This window comes from Berghia stephanieae, chromosome 2, assembly GCF_034508935.2.
Source record: "Berghia stephanieae isolate SIO BIC M18660-M18661 chromosome 2, UCSD_Bste_1.3, whole genome shotgun sequence".
NCBI classification, from domain to species: Eukaryota; Metazoa; Mollusca; class Gastropoda; order Nudibranchia; family Aeolidiidae; genus Berghia; species Berghia stephanieae.
Genome location: NC_088361.1, coordinates 80,809,042 through 80,821,301, shown reverse-complemented (window position 1 = coordinate 80,821,301; position 12,260 = coordinate 80,809,042). Strand labels below are relative to the sequence as shown.

General features: G+C 37.5%; 1 protein-coding gene across 2 annotated transcripts in view; it reads left to right on the top strand.

The window, feature by feature from the left end:
* The first annotated feature begins 221 nt into the window (after positions 1–221).
* The window catches only part of LOC144965629 (diamine oxidase [copper-containing]-like), an 18,548-nt gene continuing 6,509 nt past the window's right edge, over positions 222–12,260 (top strand). The window contains exon 1 of one of the 2 annotated variants that reach the window (XM_078901171.1): positions 222–518. The gene's annotated coding sequence lies outside the window, so the exon portion shown is untranslated. Of the gene's footprint in view, positions 519–7,349; positions 7,433–12,260 lie in introns of those variants that run through there. The other variant, XM_078901172.1, reaches the window with a different exon arrangement.

The window sequence follows — 12,260 nt, the reverse complement described above, 5'->3', positions numbered from 1 at the left end:
TAATACCATTGTTATTGTTATTTTTTTAAAAATAATAATAACTAAAACAACTCTTTACGGGTGCCGGGTGATTTATAGAAAGATCGAGCACTAGCAGCAGATTTGTTGTAGTTGTGAAGAGGTAACAGTTATAGGCACAGTTTGTACATAATCGTTGGTTATGTTAGTGTGAGTGAGTAACTGTATTTAGAGAGAGTGAGGGCCGTCGTGAAGCGATGCTCGTGCGTCTCTTTTAATGCCACCTTCAGCCTTCCTCTATACACTTGGGGCCTGTGCGGGACTTGAACACGCGGCTGGCGTAAAAAATAAGTTGTTGTTTTTTTTTGTTTGTTTGTTTGTTTTTGCTTGAAGGGAAGCTCTGTAATTATTATCATTTGGCTGGATAAAGGAATAAATGTGGAAAGGAATTTCAGAAAAGTGAAACGAAGTAGCTATAATGAGTCAACCAAAGATTTGCTCGAGTATTTTATGACCATGTTTCTTTATATTTTCGCTGGATATTAATAGACACAAACCGGGTGAGTCATTCATTCGTTCATAATTCAATCAGCATTCAATGAGCATTCAGTCGTTCATTCAATCACATTGTATTCTTTTTCAATCTTTTATAATTTGACTGTTTATCAATTCATTGATTCATAAATCGATTTGTTTGTTTGTTAATCAATTCACTTCATCGGTAAAGATTTCCTTATATGCATTAATTGCATCTTATATTTTAGAAATATATTCTCCTGATAAAACAGCATGCATCTTTTGGGGCAAATAAAAAAAAAAGATAATTTTTGTAAAACACTTCATAACTTATCAATAAAGTCTAGCATTAGGAACAACATATAACTGCTATTTTACAAGCTATTCTCACAACTAGCTACATATAAAATACTTTGATTTATTTTTGGGGGTTAAGTATCGATTTTCATGTCATAAACTATAACACACTCACAAATACACACACATACACACATATACACAAAAACACACAGACGCATACACACACTTATGCACCTATACTCATACGTGTATAAAAGGGAAAGAAAAATTGATGCAGGTCCTAAAAAAGATTTTATGATTTTGCAACCAATCAGTGCTAAGCGTGAGACACCAGCTCCGTCTTTTACTCATCAATTAATTATTTTCATGAAAAGAAATCCTTTAGAAAGTTTAGAATTGGTGCTGCATTTTGCTACAATTTTTAAAAATCTTTATCCTTTAGATTCTCCCAGTTGATGCTATTCGTTTAGTTAAAATAATCACTACATCCACCAGCGAGGTCCCAGGTTTGAGAGTGTTTGCCAAAACGAGGATCATTTAGTTTAGATCGATCATTATTTGAAGGTCTAGTTTTCTGGCCAATTTTTATACGTGTCATTCTAGAACACAGCAGTTAACTGGTTACTGGAGACGTTCAATTTGACTCAAATTTTATAAGCTCGGCTTAAATTTCAATTCTAAACATCCAGTCCACCCCGACATGATACCGTTTTGAGACGATTGGTCACATATATCAAAGGTTTTGATGATTTCCACGAACGATAAAAAGTCACGAATCGCACAAAACATAGCAAACTATTAGGCCATTACACTGTACCGGTGCCAGATGTAATTGACCTTTGTAATTATTACCATCGGCCACTGATCAATGGCTGAATTAAGCAACAAATTAGTGCATTCACAACATCCGCCAACAGGATATAACGCACCTCCATACAAAACTATGAGTAACATTAAACGTGTATAGTTTATAACGTTGTAAACGTTAAACGTGTATAGTGTATAATTTAATGAGAGCTCCTCATAATAATTGCTGACAAAGAGCTGAGTGACGTCCATTTCGTTCCTTCTACAGAACGTTGACAGCAGCGCTACTGTTTCAAAACGTCTTTTCATTATGATTTTGGTCAGAAAAGTTTTACTTTATGAAGTCTGGAGGTTAAGACTTTTTAAGAATGTGGGTCTGACCAAGTTTCCTTACCTAAGTGAAATAAATTATGTGATTTGATTTTGGTCACTTCTCTGAAAATTGCAAGTTTAGTGTTGGTGCTACAATTGCTACATTTTATTTTTCAATCTTTATCTTCGCTATTCTCCCTTATTTTTGACTAGAGTCATCAACCATTGATAACTCTATTCTGCCGTACTCTGAAAAAAAAAAATACAGTCTAATATTTATCTAAACGTTTGGCCAAAAAATTCGTCCTTCAAATATCGACCGATTTTAAGGGGCGGTTTGGGTCTTTTCTAAAAAAAATTTAATTACCTATATTGGGCGGTTTTGATCATTCTGTATCGTCATTATAGGTTAAAAAACAACATTTATGGTGAAAAAATTTAATTATCTGTGTTGATACCCATTTTGCGACCTAATTTGAGGGTCTGACATCAAAAAATATAACAATCTTGTGGCAAACGTTCCACAAAAACTAATGAAGGAATGACCTCCATATTCTTCCCTCTTGTCAACATTGTACCATAGTGTGTCACCATAGAGAGATTTTACGGCTTTAGCTTATTGAATTTTTATTAGATCATTACAAAATTGAGAATCAAAATATTATGACAAAATTGATGTAAAAAATTCAGATTTAGGATTATAATTTAAAATTCGCAAATCTTATCAAAAAAATCTCTCTATGGTGACACAATACATTATCTGTGTGATGACTGTGGAAATTTTCAGACAATTTCATTGAATAGATTCTGAGAAACGTTTGACACAGTTTCCCATACCGTTAGAATAATGACATATTGAGAAAATAGCAAAATGGCTTCCCGTTTTTCACACATTTCTTACTACCTGTACCATTTTCGACTGTGTTTTTCGTGCCTTTATAGTCTACTTTAAGAATTTGGACTTCAATTATATTATTTCTAAGATAATAAAATATCAGTTTTCACCAAAATCTCAAAATCAAATTTTTGAAGGATTTTCCTAATAATTAGACCCAAACCGCCCCACGAGTATATTTGAATGACGAGTTTTCTTACGAATCCCCCCCCCCCCCCCTTCTTTTCAAAAACTAACAAAAAACAAATAACACACACACAAAAACAAAAACAACCCCCCCCCCCCCCCCCCAAAAAAAAAAAACAAAAAAAAAACCAAACAAACAAACAAAAACAAATAAATAAAAACATAATAAAGCAAACGTGACCCAACTGGCCGTGCACTGTGCACCATTCAACTCTATTCTTATATTCAACGATAAAGTACATAAAATTCCGACCTCCTCAGTAATGTTTGTGTAAATAATGCAAGCTTGCAGAGGAGTTTCCTTTTACCCTCTTACTCTTAGCCTCCGTTACTCCCAACATCATAGTGATACGATTCACATAAATATCACGAATTATGCACCCATTGCACCGGGAGCATCCCATTACACGTCCAAAGAATCAGATAAGGTCAACGTGTACTGAGGATTAGGGCAGTCAAAAGTTATTGCAATAAGACACCCATCCCATAACATCTCATATTATTACTGTCATGTTATTTATTGGGAGATCCCTTTGAGAGGAATCAGCCACATGTCCCATAGAGCCATTTTACCCAGGAAAGCGGAATTTATCTCGGTTTCTGTAGCGTGAAACAGACAATAAAACTTCCGTGCCACTCTCCGAGAAGCGCGCTGGTATGTCGCAAATACCTACTATACATCTAACTATAACATTAGAAATAGCCACCCAATCACTGCTGGGTGGACAAGAAGACTAGAAATTAAAATTCTAGGTTAAAAAAATCGTGTGGAGCATGGGGTCAAATCATATTTTGTCCTCCGTTTGTGTTTGAGTCAGTGACATCGTTTGAGTCCAATAAACGCTACCCCCCCCCCCCCCCCCCCCCCCCCCCGGGCAATAGAGATGGTATTTGATTGGCACGTAAATGCTTTACACTGATAGGGATGAGGTAATCACGAGAAGCTTAATAATAGTTCTTATTATTGCACTGCCGACCTGGGCTACAGAGGGCAATGAATAAGATAATAATATATTACTACATACAATAAACGTGAGTCAGTGTTGTTGCCAACACCTTGATGCATCCAGCGTACCGTAGAAGAGATGTTAACATTACATGGATATTTGATATTACGCCAACCCGTGTCAAGTCGTATTACATAGTGCAGTCATCTGAGTCATGTAGACGAGAAAGTTGGCAAGGTTTTAAGCTATACGTTTTGTAGATTTTCTTGTAACGAATATGCGTCGATTCGTATGATTTAAAAATGATCTTGGGTTTAACGCAAGCGTCATAAATTGTTGATTGGCTAAATTTTGACTACAGCGTTGTGTCCTTGAGTAAGGTATCTTATACACATTACCCCTTCCAACCCAGGTATGAATAAACGCATTACCAAAGGCAGTGATGGCTATTGTAAGATTGTTAACACAAAAGGACGCCTAACAGGTGACTCGAATTGGATGAAATGAAAATTTTGTTAAATGTGGTCTTTGGAAGAATAAATGAAACATTGCGAAGCGCTTTGAGCATTGTGAGTTCATGGAAATGCGCTATTTAAACAGACTTAAAGTGTATACATGTTATAGCCCTTAAAACACACAAACGAGATTCAAATAAAAGAATAATTATTCTGAGCATCTGACTCTACCAGAGTTTTTCCAAGTAATATTTGGCACAGAAAGCTGACAAGTTGAATGAAGGTAATTAACATACTTTGTGAACATCGAGTTACAAATGCACTGAAGCCGATGTGTACTCATGTGTGTACCTAGACTGAAACGAATGGAACGTGTTGTGTTTTAACATAAACATCAGAAAACCCATTTCTTCAAACTTGTAGTCCTTCAAAGCTATTAGGCTCACGGAGCCGGAGTTTATCCCGGTTCCTATAGCTTGAAACTGATAATAGCTACCCAATCACTGCTGGGTGGACAGGGGGTCAGAAAAATATCTCTACTGCACCCGGGATCGATCTCTGTCCCTTTGATTGTGAAGCGAGTGCTCTACCAACTAAGCTATCGGGACTCAAGCTTGTGCTCAGTTATATTCTTTATCCACCTAATCGCAATCGACAATGTTTAAGCAACTCAAAGTTAAAGGAAATCATAATACACTTGCAAAAGGAATTTTGAAATCTTGAATGCATTGCGTTTGTCTATGTAACTTGAGGATTAATGTGAGGCTCAAGAAAGGTTCAAATATTTTTAATATTTTCCCCCAAATATTTTAAATATGTGATGCAAGTTTTATTTGATAGACTATAACTTAAGAGTTAAACACGAGTTGGTTACAATAATTTTAAGAGCAGATCAAGTGAGTATTTTACTTAAACGCATAACATCAATAATCCCTATCCCCAAAAGTGCTCAAAACTTTCGTAAATCCCATCAATCCCACAGGTGAGGAGACCCAGATAACTTTGTTTACAATGTTGTTAAACGAAGCAGTGTCCATTTTCCTTGAGAACTAGCCACAACCCATAACATTTTCATCAATGTTTTGCTTGGAGGAATGATTGAATATTATAATCGACCATCCCATTAGTATCCCGAAAATGTTTATTTAAAGTACCGTAGGATATAAACGCTTACTCCTTATATGTCATTCATTAACAAGCATAGAATGTTATAGATTTTACTACCTTGGCGTTTTCACCAAGAGAGCATTAACGGCAACGCGATTGGACTTTATATGAATAATAATTTTAAAAAATCCCTTTATTCATCTCATTGGGAAATTTGTCTCCAGGGTCTATTCCAAGGGAAGACTGGAATAACCCAGGCGTCAGCCACAGTGCAGCGCCGCAAATTGAGCTAGGGCGGGGTGACGTGTTCAAGGCCACACAGGGCAGTGGCAAGTGATCGAACTCAATATCTTTCGGGTACGAAGCAAATACCGTACCTCTGAATCACGCTGGAATCTCTTCGATGTTATAACTCTCTTGGTAAAACCGACTATGTCCATAGTTAGTCACAGATCAATCATTATAATTCGAAATAAATTAAGACCCACTTCGGGAGGTATGAGAGTTTTTGCTAAGATGAGGGTCATTTAAATCGATCGGTTTTAAAAATACTAGTTTTCTCACCACATTTTTTAGTAGGTACAACGACAATTTACTGGTTAATGGAATAAACCTAACGACCGTTTCTTAGAACCTTACTGGCACGAGCATCCTAGAACTGGAACTGGACTGGAGCTGTGGCGTGACACATTTATCATGAAAGCGCACCCCGCTGATAATGAAAAGGTTTTGTATAGGAACAGGTGCTGAATTTATTCCTCATTTATCCCTCCTTTATGATAAGTACGAGTGGGATACGAATATCTTTACTTGCACTCGCGTGGCAACTTCTCGTTATCTTGTCATTTGGAGTCAGATGCTAGATTTAAAGCAGCGCAGTAATTGATAATTATCAAAATGATCTTGAAAGTAACTACAGCAGTTAGATCTGTTTAAAATATACCAAAGTATCAATGACATTATGCTTCCCACAATCTTATCTTGTTCCCCCCCCCCCCCCCCCTTCCGTGAACATCTATCAATATTTGGGTTGCTGTATCTAAGTTAAATCCCGTTGAATGCACTTTGAATTAGACAAACGTCTTATCTAGAAGGTATGACACAGTCAGCTTTACGCTGCAAAATTCCGGATAAACTTTCATTGCATGGATCTAATGGCCCAGATAAATCAATGGTACCTGAATAATTTTACCGCAAGCTGAAAGTCAGTTAATGAGTAACTCAGTGCACTATTGAAATCCGTAACCCAAACTTTAATGGGCTAATAATCTTAGTGAATCTTTGAAATGTGAGACAGATAGATAGCTTGACTAAGAAACTCAGAACATTGTCATTTGGAAATATAACGGACCAACACACAAAACTGTGTGTAATCTTAAACGTTTATAGTCTGGTTAATACAGTTTAGTGAGAATTACCCATAAACATGGATGGCAAAAAAAAAAAAAAAACGAAAAAAAAAAAAACAATAAGACCAGAGTGACGTCATCTTCGTTCTATCTAAGAAGCTCACAACATTGCCATCCGGAAATATAACGGACCAACACATAAAACTTTGTGTAACCTTGAACGTATATTATGGTCTGATTAATGCAGCTTATTGAGAATTACTCATAAATGTGGATGGCAAAAATCAATAATAAAGCCCTGAGTGACGTCATCTTCGTTCTATCTATAAAATGGCCATGGGAGACAACATTATTATTATGCAGTGGCTAAGTGTCGGCAAAGTGAACGCAGGCCACCATTCAAATAGCCGATCTAGTCATCCACCCGTCTCACAGATGAAAACATACCAGGCGTGATATCGATCGCCTCTCCTTTCATATAACTGGCTACTGCTGCTGCTGCTGCTGTTGTAGTTGTAGTTGAGTCTTTATACTAAACGAAGTGTCATTATGAGTCTCTTGATATTACAAGGTGTCAGGCTTCAATATGGATTTAACCCTGTATGTCTACATGAATGTGTTTGTGTGTTAACACAGTGGTGTATCATCTTCTCTGTGAAATCGTTTAATTCAATAATGTTTAAAATGCCTCAGATATCGAGTACTAGCACATTAAGCTGTATGTTATACTTAATGCATGGTAATTGATTGTGTTGTTGTGAAATATCAACTGGGTGTGGTTTGTAACATTCCATTTAAGTTACCTTTGTGATTCATATCATATTTCTGACTTACAAGGAATGATATAATAAATCATTTTCTCACTCTTTATTCATTACATAGAGAAGAAAAGTCGAGACATCAAACTCTCTATTTTTTTTTTGTTCCTAAATCCTTGGAAGAGTGTATGCAACCACTAAATGGATAGTTACATGTTGAATCTTAAGGTGGTATTACTATTTTATTAGCAGGATGTATAGGCAGAATATTAGGATTACGGACGTAAAAGGGCGAGGATGGATTAATTTACTGACGACCAGCATTTATTTAGACTAGAAAATAAGAAGTCATCGCTCTGACACCAAAAGAAGTAGAACACAAGGTTCACTCCTTACTGGTGTCCACTCCAGATAGTCTCGGGTTCACTCTCCACTGGATGTTTTCTTCCGTATCCCTGGGTTTAGTTCCCAGTCGTTTCCACATCTCAGAGTCTCAGGTTTATACCTCACGTTCCCATCTCCCATGGTATCGGGTTCACTCCTTACTATTATCCACCTCTCATAGACCTGGATTCACTCACTCTCCACTGGTATCCCCCTCTCTGAACCTCGGGTCGCTCCCACTGGTGTGCATCTTCCTAGTCCAAGGTTTGCTCACCAATTATGTCCACCTCCCCTAGTTCCGGGTTCACTCCCCACTTGTGATCACCCAACTTATATTTGGGGTATCTCTCCACTGAGTTTCTTCTTCCTCAGCCTTGGGTTCACTCCTTATTAGTGTCCACATCATACAGTCCCACGCCACTTTTATCTCATCCTGTAGTCCTTTGATCATTCCCCATTGGTGTCCATCCACATTGTTCCGGGTTCACTCCCCACTGGTGTCCAGCTTACACAGATCTGGGTTCACTCTCCATTGATGCTTATCTTCCATAGCCGGGTTAACTCAATATTCGCTTGTATCCATATCTGAGTCCCGGTTTCGCTCATCACTGGTTTCCGTCTTCCATTATCCGATCCCAGGTTTACTCTCCACGTGTGTCCATCTCCCCTAGTCCCAGGTTCAATCTCCTCTGGTGTCTGCCTCCCACAGTCCCAGATTCAGTCCTTACTTTAACCCACCCGAGGTATTACACTGGGTGTTTTCTTCCTTAGCCTTGGGTTTACTCCCTAATATTGTTCACATCTCAAAGTCCCTGGTTCACTCGCCACTTGTTTCTCATCCTTTAGTCTCGAGTACATTCCAGATTGATGTCCACCTCCCATAGTCTCCAGTTCAATCCCCACTGGTATACCCTGTTCCCATAGTCTCTGGTTCATTACCCGCTGGTGTCCACCTCACACAGTTCTTGGTTCACTTCCCACTGGTGCCCATCTCCCATAGTATCTGGTTCAATCGCCACTGGTGCCCACCTCCCATAGTCTCTAGTTTACTCTTCACTTGTGCCCACCTCCCATAGCCTCTGGTTCAATCCCTGCTGATGCTCGCCTCCCGTATTATCGGGTTCAATCCCCACTGGTGCCCATTTCCCAGTCTCTAGTTCCTTCCCCACTGGTGCCCATTTCCCAGTCTCTAGTTCCTTCCCCACTGGTGCCCACCTCCCATAGTCTCTGGTTTACTCCCACAAGTGCCCACCTCCCACAGTCTCCAGTTCATTCCCCACTGGTGCCCTGCTCCCATAGTCTCTGGTTCAATTCAGTATTCGACCTTTCGCTCATTTTCTTTCTTTCTTTCTATTTTATTTTTATTGTCTATAATTTCATCATTCTCTCCTCCTCATCATCATCATTATCGTCGTCGTCATCAGCATCATTAAAAGCATTACTACCATCACCACCACCACTACTACCACCCCGTAAACATCATCATCAGTGCCACCACCACCATCACCACTACTACCACCCCACAAACATCATCAGCACTACCACCACCAGCACCACCATCACCACCACCACCACCACCACCATCATCATCATCGTCATCATCATCATCATCATCATCATCATCATCATCATCGTCATCATCATCATCATCATCATCATCATCATCATCATCATCATCATCATCGTTTCGAACATCATTAACAAAATCGTATCGCAAATGTCGAGATATTAGTCATCACTGATAGGTTTGCATTTAATATAGGGAAATAATAAATATTATTAAATATTAAGTATTAAATTACCCCCCCCCCCCCCTCTCTCTAAAAACAAAGAACTAACAACAACTACATGACAACAACTGAAAAATATAACAATAATGACAGCAGCAGCAACAACAACATTAACAAGAACAAACATATTACATTTTTTGTTCCCTGAGCCTTCAACATTGATTCTCTTTTAAAACGAAGGGGTAGGAAATGAGTGAGTGATTGAGAGCTGTTGCTTTGTAGAACTTTTTAGTACCTTATTATTCACAGCTGTTGGCATTTGATGACAGCATGATAGCATGCACAGAAGGTCATTTTGGAAGATGACGGATGTTCACATCTCTTTTCTTTACGGAATTCAGTCATAGGTCGCTGTTTATTGCATAATTATTGTGTGTGATTTCTTCGACCAAAATGTTTGAGTAGGGACTCTTTCAAATAATATAAATCAAAAACTCGTCCTTCAAATATTGATCAGTTTAAATGACCCTCATTATGGCAAACATTTCAAACCTGAGGTCCCAGGTTTGAGAGTTTTGCCAAGACAAGGTTCATTTAAATCGATCGATATTTGAAGGACGACCAAATCATTAAATACACCAAATACTTACCTTTCCATAGTACGACAGTTTACTAGTTAAAGCAATCTGTTTTCGATAAACCGCCAAGTCAAATAATTTTTTACGTGTCGGATAATATGGGCATGCGTCTTTCTTATAAATGTTATGTAAACAATCCGGATCCTGATGATGCATGTAATGTAAGATCTGGAATGTTCATTGTTACAATTACCTATACGTAGACAATCTGTAATTTATTCGAAAGTCATACATTTTTGACACACACACGCACACACACATACACACACACACATACACACGTTTATATATATATATATATAATATATATATATATATATATATATATATATATATATTATATCGAAATATCGAGCAGACTCCCTCCCTATTTGTGTTCCCTGAGACTGGGAAGGAGTAAGTAGGATAGACAGCTATATAAACATTAAGACAGAGGAAGATAGAGAGAGGGGGAGATAGATAGATAGATAGATAGATAGATAGATAGATAGATAGATAGATAGATAGATAGGGAGCAGGGGGGGGGGTTGCTGATGATCAATTCAGGACGGCACGAGAGAGAGAGAGAGAGAGAGAGAGAGAGAGAGAGAGAGAGAGAGAGAGAGAGAGAGAGAGAGAGAGAGAAGGGAATTTGGAATCTCCATGAAGTTATAAGGACAGCCTTTGTCATAGTCCATTTCCCCAACAGTGTTCAACGGATTACGACATGTTATAGGCCATTCGTTTTTTAAAACGCTACTAGTAGTTCTATTTAATCGTCTACTCATCCTGATCCTGCGATCTTCAAAGGTAAATCCAAATGAATCACACAAACACAAGTATAAGCACAAATGAGCAATCTTCTTCTTCTTCTTCTTCTTCTTCTTCTTCTTCTTCTTCTTCTTCTTCTTCTTCTTCTTCTTCTTCTTCTTCTTCTTCTTCTTCTTCTTCTTCTTCTTCTTTACTAATATTATTATTATCATCATCATCATCATCATCATCATCATCATCATCATCATCATCATCATCATCATCATCATTATATAAGTGGCCGAGTGGTTAAGACATTGCACTGTGATCCGGATGACCCGGGTTCGAGCCCCGTTTCAGGCACTTTCGTTTTTTTCCTTGAGCAAGATTATTAACCCCCAATTTGCTCACTTGGACAACATGGGTGATTCCCGTTGACATCAGACATCTTGTTTGATGAGGTATCTATATTCCTTCGTGGAATGCCAAGGCGACGATATCGCGGCGCAAAAGGCATAATTTATATATATATATATATATATATATATATATATATATATATATATATATATATATATATATATATATATATGTATGTATATATAAATTATGCCTTTATATATATATATATATATATATATATATATATATTTTATATAATATATATATATATTGTTTATAACAGTCGATACCATCCGTCTTCACACTGCTAACATGAAAGGCATCAATTTGTCTATCATGAATCACAATGTAATATAAAGCACAAAATTAAAGTAACATATCATACACAACATCACACAGAACTTGAATTATAACACGTTATATCAAGTTGTCTCAGTGGATCGCTTGTTAGATTCAACTCTGGATCAACTTGTAACCAAATGGACATTTACTCGGTGCCCCGATGGATGTTTGGTCGGTACGCCGATCTGTGAAAATACCGGTGCAAATCTTTGACTAGTTGCAGCATTTTTATATTCCTTATGTGTAGTGATGTCATGGTGGATTTCAATTAATACCCTTGACATAACCAGTCATCTAAATTTTGTTAGTCATGTTCCTTGATTTAATTAACGGGATACATAAATGTTAGTGGGATGAGGAAGGATAAGAAAGCAATGGGAGCATAAAAGTCAATACATACAAATACATAATAGAATTATATATAGAACTATATTTATAGAACAAT